Genomic DNA, 12410 nt, shown 5'->3' with positions numbered 1-12410 from the left:
GTGGAAATGCCTTTCTGATCCCCTGGGAAGAAGGAACTAATTAGTAGTCTGCAGAAGAGATCCCCAAGCCTAATATTGACCTTCCTGTCCAGCTTCCTTTATTTTGCAACTTGATAACTCAAGGCAGCCAACAATGAAGACCACCAACTACTCACCCTCTAGGTAAAATTCCTCACTGGAACTTGGATTTCGAGTTTACTTTGAAGAAATGATGGTACCAGCAGCCACAGCTCACAGTGTTAGCACTGTTGACCACTGGATGCTGCCCAGTCCCAAGCAGCTCTCTTTTAAACTCAGCCTGAAATGGTCACAATACTGCTTAGTGACCCCAACAGTGTTTCCACCTTTTGAATTCTGGGGACAGACTCTGTCACTGAAGGTGCTCTGTGAATCATTTCATAGCATCCGTGCTTTGCTTTTCAATACAGTGCTGGGAGAATGATTAGAAACTTTGGTGCTCCGGATTTATTTGGAAAAATAACAAGACAAGGACAGGGTGGGTGGTAAGCACATGTATATCTACTTTATTGATGATGAAATAGAAGACAGAAGGTTACACTAACTCTGAGAATTTAAATCCTGAAAGGTTCCTGGAGCCCAGAGAGCAAAATGCCTGGGTTTGTCTGGTTGTGCATTTAACACAGCTTGACTGACTAGCAGGAGGGGCTGTATTTTCCAACTTGGTGCTCTAATCTGGGAAGTATGCCTCAAGGGGACTCTAAGGAGCTGGTTTTAGTATCCCTAAGGCCCAAAGTCTGTGACTCAATACCCTCTCTTGACCACTAACACTGCCACGTGGATGTCACACCTCTCTTACTTATGGTGCAACTTTACCCCAGAGATCTCTGTCTCACCAAGAAGGAATGTGTGAATTGCCCCCTGGGGACTCCCCATTACTTGAGTTACTGCATGTCCCAGCATTTATGAGTCTTCCTTCTCACATATTTTTACTGGTAAAATGAAGAAAGAAATTTTCCATTTGAAAAATAAATACAATATGTAATTTTATTTTTTTAAACAAAAGGCATAATTTGTTCCTTCTCTACAGTAAAGTCTCTTTTATCCATCATCAAATCAACTAGAAATTCAGTAACCCAAGATTTAAAAAAATATATATCAGTTGTCTTAATAAAATGAGGACAAATAATAAACACTGCTCCACTAGGAAAAAATGTGAAAGTTTTCAGAGAATACAATAGTGAAGCCAATATGCTTTTCACTTAATACCCAAATCAGCGTTTCTTAAAGCATGTGCACTGGGATAACCAGGTATCAGAGGCCCCAGGAGGAAAGACCCACTTCCCTGAACCTTGGAAACTCTGAAAACCACTGCTTGCCACTCCCACATCTGCTGTACCAAGATCTTGAGGCATGGTTCATAATTCTCAAAGTTCTTTCCAAATAATTCAGTCTCATTTGATTGGCAAATGTAGCTTTGCTGCCGCTGCTGTTGCTAAATCACTTCAGTCATGTCCGACTCTGTGCAACCTCATAGACGGCAGCCCACCAGGCTCCTCTGTTCCTGGGATTCTCCAGGCAAGAACACTGGAGTGGGTTGCCATTTCCTTCTCTAAAATGTAGCTTTATTGCCCTTTAATTCTTTGAGAATTAATTGGCTTTTTGGTGCAACTGACATAACTCAGCCAGCTATTGGCATAACTAGTGAGTCACAGAGCTCTCCTATTTTCTCTGGAAAAGTTTGGGGCTTTTTGCATGTGTAAAAAGGAAGGTGATTTATTTTTTCCTTTTCCAAATTTGCTGAGTTACTTTCAGTGAGTGTCAAAGATGGCCTTCATTTTATTCACTAGTCAGTTTTAGGCTATTTAGACTTTTCCTTTCTCCTACTGAAGTGACTTCAGAATTTAAAGTAAATGTTTACTTTAAAAATCTGTGTCCTGAGCAACCCAAATGTCCACTGATACATGAATGAATAAGTAAAATGTGGTATTTAAATGCAATGGAATATTATTTGACTATTAAAAGGAGATTCTGACACATGCTACATGTATGAACCTTGAGCCCATTATGCTAAGTGAAATAAACTAGACAGAAAAAGACAAAATATTGTACAGTGTCACTTGTGAGATACCTAGAGCAGTCAAATCAAATCCATAGAAACAGACAGTATAATGCTGATTGCTAGGGGCTGAGGGAAGGAGGGGGTGAAGAATTATTACTTCATGGGTGCAGGGTTTCAGTTTCACAAGATGAAAAGAATTCTGGAGATGGATGGGGATGATGGTTGTACAATAATGTGGAAGTATTTAATGCCACTAAACTGTCAAAAAAAGAGACATGGTTAAAAATATTAAATTTTATGTTATATATATATGTTGCCACAAGTTAAATATTTTCATATCCTGTGGATATTGCCATCCCTTGGCCATGATTTGGGGGGTTTTGGATAGAAAATGAAGATGCAGCTGTCTCTCCAGAGCACTTGGGGACAGCTCTGAAGCTTTCAATTCTGTCAAGCAGATGCCAGAGTTCAGTTGCTTGCAGTCAGGATCCGTGATGTCCAGGACACTTAACAGAGACTTTTCCTGGGTCCATGTTTTTTCTTGACAAAGTGATAATGCTCCTAATTAGTGAGGAGACCTGTGCCCCGACAGCCTGACAAGCTGGGCCCTTGGCCACTAGGCTGGAAAGGGAGGGGGCAGAGGGCTGTCTGCAGGACCAGCTTGGGGGCTTAAGCTGATCTACTTGGGAGCAGATGAGCATCCAGCAGACAAGAGGCAGGGGCTGGAGGGAAGAAGAGGCCCATAGATAGAGAGGGCAAGAGGGGAATGTTTTGCTGACAGAAAAGAGATATATTTTAGACTGACTTCTAATGCTAGCTATGCCTTAATCTTATTGCCAGAGCACAATGCTCTCAGGATAACCTGAATTAGTGTCTTCTATACTCTTCCTCTAGTAAGGACCCAAGGAGAGTGCAAAAGAGTGTCTCTTTTCTCTCTTTATGCTTCTTTCTAGATAATCAAAACCCATGAAGATTCTTTTCCAAAAAAAATTTTTTTTAATTTATTTGGCAGTACCAGGTCTTAGTTGCAGCATGCAAACACTTAGTTGTAGCACATGGCATCTAGTTCCTTGACCAGGGATTGAACCTGGGCCCCCAGCATTGGGAGTGCAGTGTCTTATCCACTGGACAACCATCAGAGAAGTCCCCATGAGAACTCTTAATGAATGATTTAAAACAAATCAGGGGACCTTAACATCTAAAGGTCACCTCCAACTGTGCAGCATCCTGCCCTTTCTCTTCTCTTCTGTCTCTCCTGGGAGAGGCCCTCACATCTTGAAGACCGTTGTCCTCACTGACCTCCATAATGCAATTGTGAGTTGAATGGTGGCCTCCAAATATATATCCACCCAGAACCTGTATATATCATCATATCTGGAAAAAATGTTTTCACAAATGTAATTAAGGATTTGCAATTTGAATTTGGAGATAAGATCATCCTGGATTATACAGGTGATCCCTAAATCCAATGAGAGTGTCCACATCACAGGAAGGCAGAGGGAGATCTGAGACACAGAGGAGAGGCCATTTGAGGTTAGAGAGAAATTGGAGGGATATAGCTACAAACCCACTTGACTTCACATTCCAGGATGTCTGGCTCTAGGTGAGAGATCACACCATCGTGATTATCTGGGTCATGAAAATCTTGTTTTGTACAGTTCTTCTGTGTATTCTTGCCACCTCCTCTTAATATCTTCTGCTTCTGTTAGGTCCATACCATTTCTGTCCTTTATCGAGCCCATCTTTGCATGAAATGTTCCCTTGGTATCTCTAATTTTCTTGAAGAGATATCTAGTCTTTCCCATTCTGTTGTTTTCCTCTATTTCTTTGCATTGATCGCTGAGGAAGGCTTTCTAATCTCTTCTTGCTATTCTTTGGAACTCTGCATTCAGATGCTTATACCTTTCCTTTTCTCCTTTGCTTTTCGCTTCTCTTCTTTTCACAGCTATTTGTAAGGCCTCCCCAGATAGCCATTTTGCTTTTTTGCATTTCTTTTCCATGGGGATGGTCTTGATCCCTGTCTCCTATACAATGTCACGAACCTCATTCCATAGTTCATCAGGCACTCAATCTATCAGATCTAGTCCCTTAAATCTATTTCTCACTTCCACTGTATAATCATAAGGAATTTGATTTAGGTCATACCTGAATGGTCTAGTGGCTTTCCCTACTTTCTTTAATTTCAGTCTGAATTTGGCAATAAGGAGTTCATGATCTGAGCCATAGTCACCTCCCAGTCTTGTTTTTGCTGACTGTATAGAGCTTCTCCATCTTTGGCTGCAAAGGATATAATCAATCTGATTTCAGTGTTGACCATCTGGTGATGTCCATGTGTAGAGTCTTCTCTTGTGTTGTTGGAAGAGGGTGTTTGCTATGACCAGTGTGTTCTCTTGGCAAAACTCTATTAGCTTTTGCCCTGCTTCATTCCATATTCCAAGGCCAAATTTGCCTGTTACTCCAGGTATTTCTTGACTTCCTACTTTTGCATTCCAGTTCCCTATAATGAAAAGGACATCTTTTTTGGGTGTTAGTTCTAAAAGGTCTTGTAGGTCTTCATAGAACTGTTCAACTTCAGTTTCTTCAGTGTTACTGGTTGGGGCATAGACTGGGATTACTGTGATATTGAATGGTTTGCCTTGGAAACGAACAGAGATGATTCTGTCACTTTTGAGATTGCATCCAAGTACTGCATTTTGGACTCTTCTGTTGACCATGATGGCTACTCCATTTCTTCTAAGGGATTCTTGCCCGCAGTAGTAGATATAATGGTCATCTGAGTTAAATTCACCCATTCCAGTCCATTTTAGTCCACTGATTCCTAGAATGTCGACATTCACTCTTGCCATCTCTTGTTTGACCACTTCCAATTTGCCTTGATTCATGAAGCGACTTAGCAGCAGCAGCAGCAGATGGACCTAACATTCCAGGTTCCTATGCAATATTGCTCTTTACAGCATCAGACCTTGCTTCTATCACCAGTCACATCCACAGCTGGGTATGGTTTTTGCTTTGGCTCCATCCCTTCATTCTTTCTGGAGTTATTTCTCCACTGATTTCCAGTAGCATATTGGGTACCTACAGACCTGGGGAGTTCCTCTTTCAGTATCCTTTCATTTTGCCTTTTCCTACTGTTCATGGGGTTCTCAAGGCAAGAATACTGAAGTGGCTTGCCATTCCCTTCTCCAGTGGACCACATTCTATCAGACCTCTCCACCATGACCCACCCGTCTTGGGTGGCCCAACACGGCATGGCTTAGTTTCACTGAGTTAGACAAGGTTGTGGTCCATGTGATTAGAATGACTAGTTTTCTGTGATTATGGTTTTAGTGTGTCTGTCCTCTGATGCCTTCTTGCAACACCTACCAACTTACTTGGGTTTCTCTTACTTTGAGGTATCTCTTCACAGCTGCTCCAGCAAAGTGCAGTCACTGCTCCTTACCTTGGATGAGGGGTATCTCCTCACTGCTGCCCCTCCTGACCTTGAACGTGGAGTAGCTCCTCTTGGCCCTCCTGTGCCCATGCAGCCACCGCTCCTTGGACGTGGGCTTGCTCCTCTAGGCCACTGCCCCTGACCTCAGGCGTAGGGTAGCTCCTCCTGGCCACCGCCCTTGACCTTGGACATGGGGTAGCTCCTCTCGGCCGTTCCAAAGCTAGTGGAGGTGATGGAATTCCAGTTGAGCTATTTCAAATCCTGAAAGATGATGCTGTGAAAGTGCTGCACTCAATATGCCAGCAAATTTGGAAAACTCAACAGTGGCCACAGGACTGGAAAAGGTCACTTTTCATTCCAATCCCAAAGAAAGGCAATGCCAAAGAATGCTCAAACTACCGCACAATTGCACTCATTTCACATGCTAGTAAAGTAATGGTCAAAATTCTCCAAGCCAGGCTTCAGCAATACATGAACCGTGAACTTCCAGATGTTCAAGCTGGTTTTAGAAAAGGCAGAGGAACCAGAGATCAAATTGCCAACATCCAACTGGATCATCGAAAAAGCAAGAGAGATCCAGAAAAACATCTATTTCTGCTTTATTGACTATGCCAAAGCCTTTGACTGTGTGGATCACAATAAACTGGAAAATTCTGAAAGAAATGGGAATACCAGACCACCTGATCTGCCTCTTGAGAAATCTGTATGCAGGTCAGGAAGCAACAATTAGAACTGGACATGGAACAACAGACTGGTTCCAAATAGGAAAAGGAGTATGTCAAGGCTGTATATTGTCACCCTGCTTATTTAACTTCTATGCAGAGTACATCATGAGAAATGCTGGGCTGGAAGAAGCACAAGCTGGAATCAAGGTTGCTGGGAGAAATATCAATAACCTCAGATATGCAGATGACACCACCCTTATGGCAGAAAGTGAAGAGGAATTAAAAAGCCTCTTGATGAAAGTGAAAGAGGAGAGTGAAAAAGTTGGCTTAAAGCTCAACATTCAGAAAATGAAGATCATGGCATCTGGTCCCATCACTTCATGGGAAATAGATGGGGAAACAGTGGAAACAGTGTCAAACTTTATTTTGGGGGGCTCCAAAATCACTGCAGATGGTGATTGCAGCCATGAAATTAAAGGACGCTTACTCCTTGGAAGGAAAGTTATGACCAACCTTGATGGCATATTCAAATCAGAGACATTACTTTGCCAACAAAGGTCTGTCTAGTCAAGGCTATGGTTTTTCCAGTGGTCATGTATGGATGTGACATTGGTACTATAAAGAAAACTGAGCACCGAAGAATTGATGCTTTTGAACTGTGGTGTTGGAGAAGACTCCTGAGAGTCTCTTGGACTGCAAGGAGATCCAACCAGTCCATTCTAAAAGAAATCAGTCCTGGGTATTCTTTGGAAGGAATGATGGTAAAGCTGAAACTCCAGTACTTTGGCCACCTCATGCGAAGATTTGACTCATTGGAAAAGACTCTGATGCTGGGAGGGATTGGAGGCAGGAGGAGAAGGGGACGACAGAGGATGAGATGGCTGGATGGCATCACCGACTCGATGGACATGAGTTTGAGTGAACTCCAGGAGTTGATGATGGACAGGGAGGCCTGGCGTGCTGTGATTCATGGGGTCGCAAAGAGTCAGACATGACTAAGTGACTGAAATGAACTGAACTGAGCCACAAACCACTGGTAAAGAGTCTGTCTTCAATTTAGGAGACCCCACTTCAATTCCTGGATCAAGAAAATCCCCTGGAAAAGGAATAGGCTACCCACTCCAGAATTGTTGGGCTTCCCTGTTAGCTAAGATGGTAAAGAATCCACCTGCAATGTGGAAGACCTGGGTTTGATCCCTGGTTTAGGAAGATCCCCTGGAGAAAGGCATGGCAACCCACTCCAGTATACTTGCCTGGAGAATCCCTATGGACAGAGGAGCCTAGCAGGCTACAGTCCATGGAATCAGAAAGAGTTTGACATGACTGAGTGACTAAGCACAGCACAGCACAACTCCAAATCAAGGAATTTCTGAAAGTGGCAAAAATGATTCCCTCTCTAGAGCCTTTGGAGAAAGTGCAGCCCTGTTGGCCCTTGATTTCAGACTTCTGGTATTCAGAACTATGAGAGTATAAATTCCTGTTGTTTTAAGCCATTAAATTTGTTGCAGCAACTTTAGAAAATGAATTACAAATGCCAATACTTAAAACCAGCATGGTGGTCTTCTTTATTGCTGAATTGTTACTGGTGGAACTTGCTATTTGTTTTCTTGAGAAAGAGCCACATCAGTGGCATGTTGGCAGTGCTTCTTACTTCTCACACTGTGTGCCCATGCATCACCCAGGGACCCTGTTTTGGGGCAGGCTGTGAGACAGCCTCTGTGCTGGGGTCCATGGTTCTCTTTGTGCCTTATCTTCCTCACCTGTTAAACAACAAGTTTGGGCTAGTGTTGCTCAAGTTTCTTCTAGCTCGAATTTTCTCTGAGTTTGAGATGCTTTCCACACACAGACAGAAGACTCTGGGGTCCCAGTGTCCACCTTGATCTTTGAACACCAACCTTTACTTTCAGTGTGAGGCCTTTCTTCTCATTTTGCCTATACCAGAGCATAAAATGTCCTGATTCTCTGCAATGTAAAAGAAAGTGATAGAACACTCCTTTGTCCATTGCTGCTGTGGTTTTCTCACTGGTCAGCTGAGGCATCACCCCCCACCCCCGCTCCCTACCCCTACCCTCTGCCAAGTGAGTTGTGAGCTTTCTTCTGAAGAGCTAATTCCCATGAATGAATTGTTGCTGAGCCTCCATTTTCAGAGAAGTGTGTGTGTGTGTGTGTGTGTGTGTGTCAGTGTTAATCATCCTCACTGACCACATCCCCATGGTCAGCTTGTGCACATAACTGAGTGTGAAGTCTTAACTGTTCAGAGTCTGCAACTGTGATTTGTGTTCCCTTGGCACAGTCTGGAAAATACCCATTCTCTGTGGGTGTTGCTCTGTGGGCATAAAATGTCCACTGCCTTTATCAGAATGTCACTCCCTTAACACATGGTCTTAACAGAAAGCACTTTACTTCGAAGGTTGACACTGTAGAGAATTGCGAAAATGCTACGTGAGTGTCCCATAATCCCAGCAGGATGGCTATTTTCAAAAGGCGCATTTCCATTCCTCTGAGTTCTTATTGCCTGAACACACATCTAGAAGTAAGCACTTGAGAGATTTGGTTTTAAAAAACCTGATAAGGCGGGAGCCATTGTTCTTTCCTGGGTGTCCTTTCCTGGTATCTCTTGCTCAGTCTGAATAACTGCTCCCTGTGACCTTTTTCTTGCTACATCTTGCTTCATCTCTGACTGCATGTTGGAAAATTCTTCCCATGTGTTTGAGTTCAAATTCTCAAGAGAAAGAATCTAATCAGAGGAGGATCTTTCCCCTCCCCCCCCTTGGGGATACTACAAAATTGTTGGTCAACCTCTGATTGGTTCTCCCACATCATGTGGTCCTGGGTCATGTGACTCAAATTGACCAAATCAGCTGTGGCTCAGGTATCACAGGACACAAACCACAATCCAGGCAGCAGAGGACTGGGGGCCAGGCAGACTTTCTGTGAAGAGGATGTGGGAAGGGCTGGTGATGACCCAATTTCCAGGGCCCATGCTTCCCTTATCTTTCTCTGAAAGGGCTATCTATAGATGTAAAAGGCCTATGTGGAGACTCAGGGGACTGGAGGTCATAGCTGTACAGTAAGTACCAGTGTTTCTTTGTCTGTCTTCAAAGTTGAGAAGTGGTGAAGTCAAAGTCACAGAGAATTGAAACTGACCTTCTTGAAATAAGTGTGTTCAGGAACCAGAAATGAGCTGGTGCCCTTGTAGAGGTTCAATCCGACATATCAAAACATTGTCAGGGAGAGCAGGCTGCAGAATTTCTGGGAAGTGATGGGCATGAGAGGCAGGAGAGGCAAGCTCTCAGCCATGAATGTGTGGTGTGCACTTGGACATGAATCAGGCTGAGCCTACCACACTGCACATCAAGGGTCATGGCACTGTGTGAATTCCATTTGCAGGTTCCCTTTTTAAAAGGCAGAGCTGACCTCCCCAGCTCTAATGGAGAGGAGCAGCCTCAAGATGACAACCAGAGGGAAGCAGGTTTCCCCGGCACTCAGGAGACTTCGATTGTCTCGGTCGGGCATCCACTTTGTTTCTGCTGGCCTCAGCTCCCCACTCCATTGCCACCTCCTTCCCACTTTCTGTACTGCTCACTTTTACTAAAGATTTCTTGTGTTTGAACAGCATAATGTGTCATCAAATGTGACTTGACTTTTAGAATAATGCAATAAAGCTTCTGGAAGAAAATTAAGAATATCTTCACATCTTCATATCAGAAGCTAGGTAAAAGATTTAAGATATAAAAAGCACTAACCATAAAGAAACAAGCAAATTGGGAATGTCAAAATTAAAAGTTTATGCATATCAAAAGATGTTATCCAGAAAATAAAAAGAAAGCCAAAGACTGAGAGAAATATCTATGATATGCATTTGTATATTATATTATGATAAATACTTTTATAAATGCATAAATATTATGATATATATTACTACAAATCAGTAATAAAAATATAAACAACCCAATAAAAAATAAGCTAAAGTCTTGAACAGACACTAAATGGTCTTTAAATCATGCAGAGTGCTCAACGTTATTACTCATCAGGAAAATGCAGTTTAGAAACCACAAGGTGTTATCACTTCATAGCCACTCAGGTAGTTGTAATAATTTAAAAGGTTTATAGCATGAACAGTATATTAACTTGATGTGGAAAAATGGGACTCACATATGTTGCTGTTGAAAGGGCAAACAGATAGCCACTTTGGATAACTGTTTAGCACTTATTCTTTAGCTGTTAAGAATACACTTATACCACAATCACCAGTTCATTTCTAGGTATTTACCCCAAAGGGATGAAAGCATATACCCATACATGGACTTGTTCAAGAATGTTCATAATGGTTTTATTCTTAATAATGAAAAACTGGAAAGAGCAAACATGCCCAACAATAGGTTAATGTATGAACAATCTGTGTGGTACATTCATATAATGGAATTAATAACAAAAAAGTTCTGATATACACAAAAATGTGATTAAATCTAAAAACGATTATGGGTGCTAGACACAACAGACTACTTTCTTTGTGATTCTGTTTATATAAATTTGTAAAACTCACAAAAATCACCTATAGTGATAGAAATCAGAAAAATTGTTTTCTTTTAGGGGTGGAGCAAGGGGCAGAGAGTGCCTGGAAAGGGTACTAGGAACTTTCTGGGGTGATGGGAATGTTTTATATCTTTTTTAGTCTTTATTTCTTTTGATTAACTTTTATTGGAGTACAGTTGATTTACAGTGTTGTGCTAGTTTCTGCTGTTCGGCAAAGTGAATCAGTTATACATATACATATATCCACTCTTTTTTCAGATTCTTTTCCCATATAAGTCATTACAGAACATGAAGAGTTCCCTGGGATAAATTGGCAGATGGGGTTTACATGTACACAGTGCTGTATATAAAACAGATAACTAATAAGATCCTACTATATAGAAGGAAATGTTTTATATCTTAAGTGGGATGTTAGTTACATGATGTAGTTGATGCTATGGTACCCTGTCCAGATGCCCTCTTTAGGACTCACAGACCCATGCCCCAGTGCTGGGAATATCAGTCAGGATAACTTACATCTGCATTCCTTACTGGATATTGCCCTTGGCTCCAGAGAAATGCCTTGCCCAGCTGTCTTCCATGGAGTGGCCATGACTAGTGACTGTTCAATGCAGGGATTCAAAGACCCAACCCCTTGCCTTACTTTGTACACTCTAAAGGACCATCCCTTCTCCAAAGCTCCCCATAGGATCAGCCAAGGCTTCAGTTGCAACAACATTGCAGATCAGCTTCTCTCTGTTCTTAGCACTGCCTGTCCCACTTTATCATTTTAGAGTATATACTAGTAAACTTTATGCATCAGCTTTCCACTTCAGGATCTGTTGAACCAAAAATGGTCCTGGGAATGAATTCTACAATAGGATTTTGGAGCTGGGTAAATGGCCAACCAAGTGGCAATGAGAATCCCATGAAGAGTCCATAGCATGCTTTATGGTTTGGTTGTTAAAATGTGTACAGGTGGTAGACATGATCGGACTATCAGTGGAAGGGCATGCGTGAGGTGGTGCACCTGGGTGAATGTGGGAAGCCGTGGCCACAAGGATTGTGGGCTTGAGTAGTTGTTACTGAGTACATGGATTCGTTAAACAAAGATAGTGACTGTCTCATCATGATTAACCACCAATTCAAGGCAAACTATGACACTCAGAGGACATCCTAGGCAACATTAAGGAAACACTAGTCTATTATCAAAATAAAAACACTGTGAAGGATCAGGTACAGAACAGTGAAGCTTTAGTAAACGTTGATTTTAGAATCTGGAACTCTAGTTCAGAAGAAAGGGACCCTGAGAATTGGGTCTGGGATATCTGAGTAGATGTTGCTGTGAATCTTGAACTCTTAAATCACCTTAAGCCTTCTGGTCTGTAAATGGTCCACTCATGCTTATTAAAAAAACAAAACAAAACAAAACAGTGCTTTCTCCCTTGCTTGAAGCTTATGCAGAAATCACAAGTGAAATAATTTCCTTACAAGACAATGTTTGTCTTGGATCTCCCCCAACCTTACCATCCCCCTTACTGACTGATATGCAAATCAGGTTCCCAGGAGGAGCAATTTTGAAAGTCCACAGCATGTATAGTCAGTAGAATTTATATAGTCCTTCCCTGTGGCCATTTATCTAGATAATCAGGCATTTAACAAAAGGGATCATTTACACACTTTTCAGGAATTTTTGGACACCCTAGAGTCTTGACTCAGGAAACACATTCTATGTAATACACCAGTAAACAGCAAGAATACATGTTTATTTAGAGATGCA

The sequence above is a fragment of the Oryx dammah genome, unplaced genomic scaffold (assembly GCF_014754425.2).
Source record: "Oryx dammah isolate SB20612 unplaced genomic scaffold, SCBI_Odam_1.1 HiC_scaffold_18, whole genome shotgun sequence".
Lineage (NCBI taxonomy): Eukaryota > Metazoa > Chordata > Mammalia > Artiodactyla > Bovidae > Oryx > Oryx dammah.
This window is presented reverse-complemented; position numbering follows the sequence as displayed.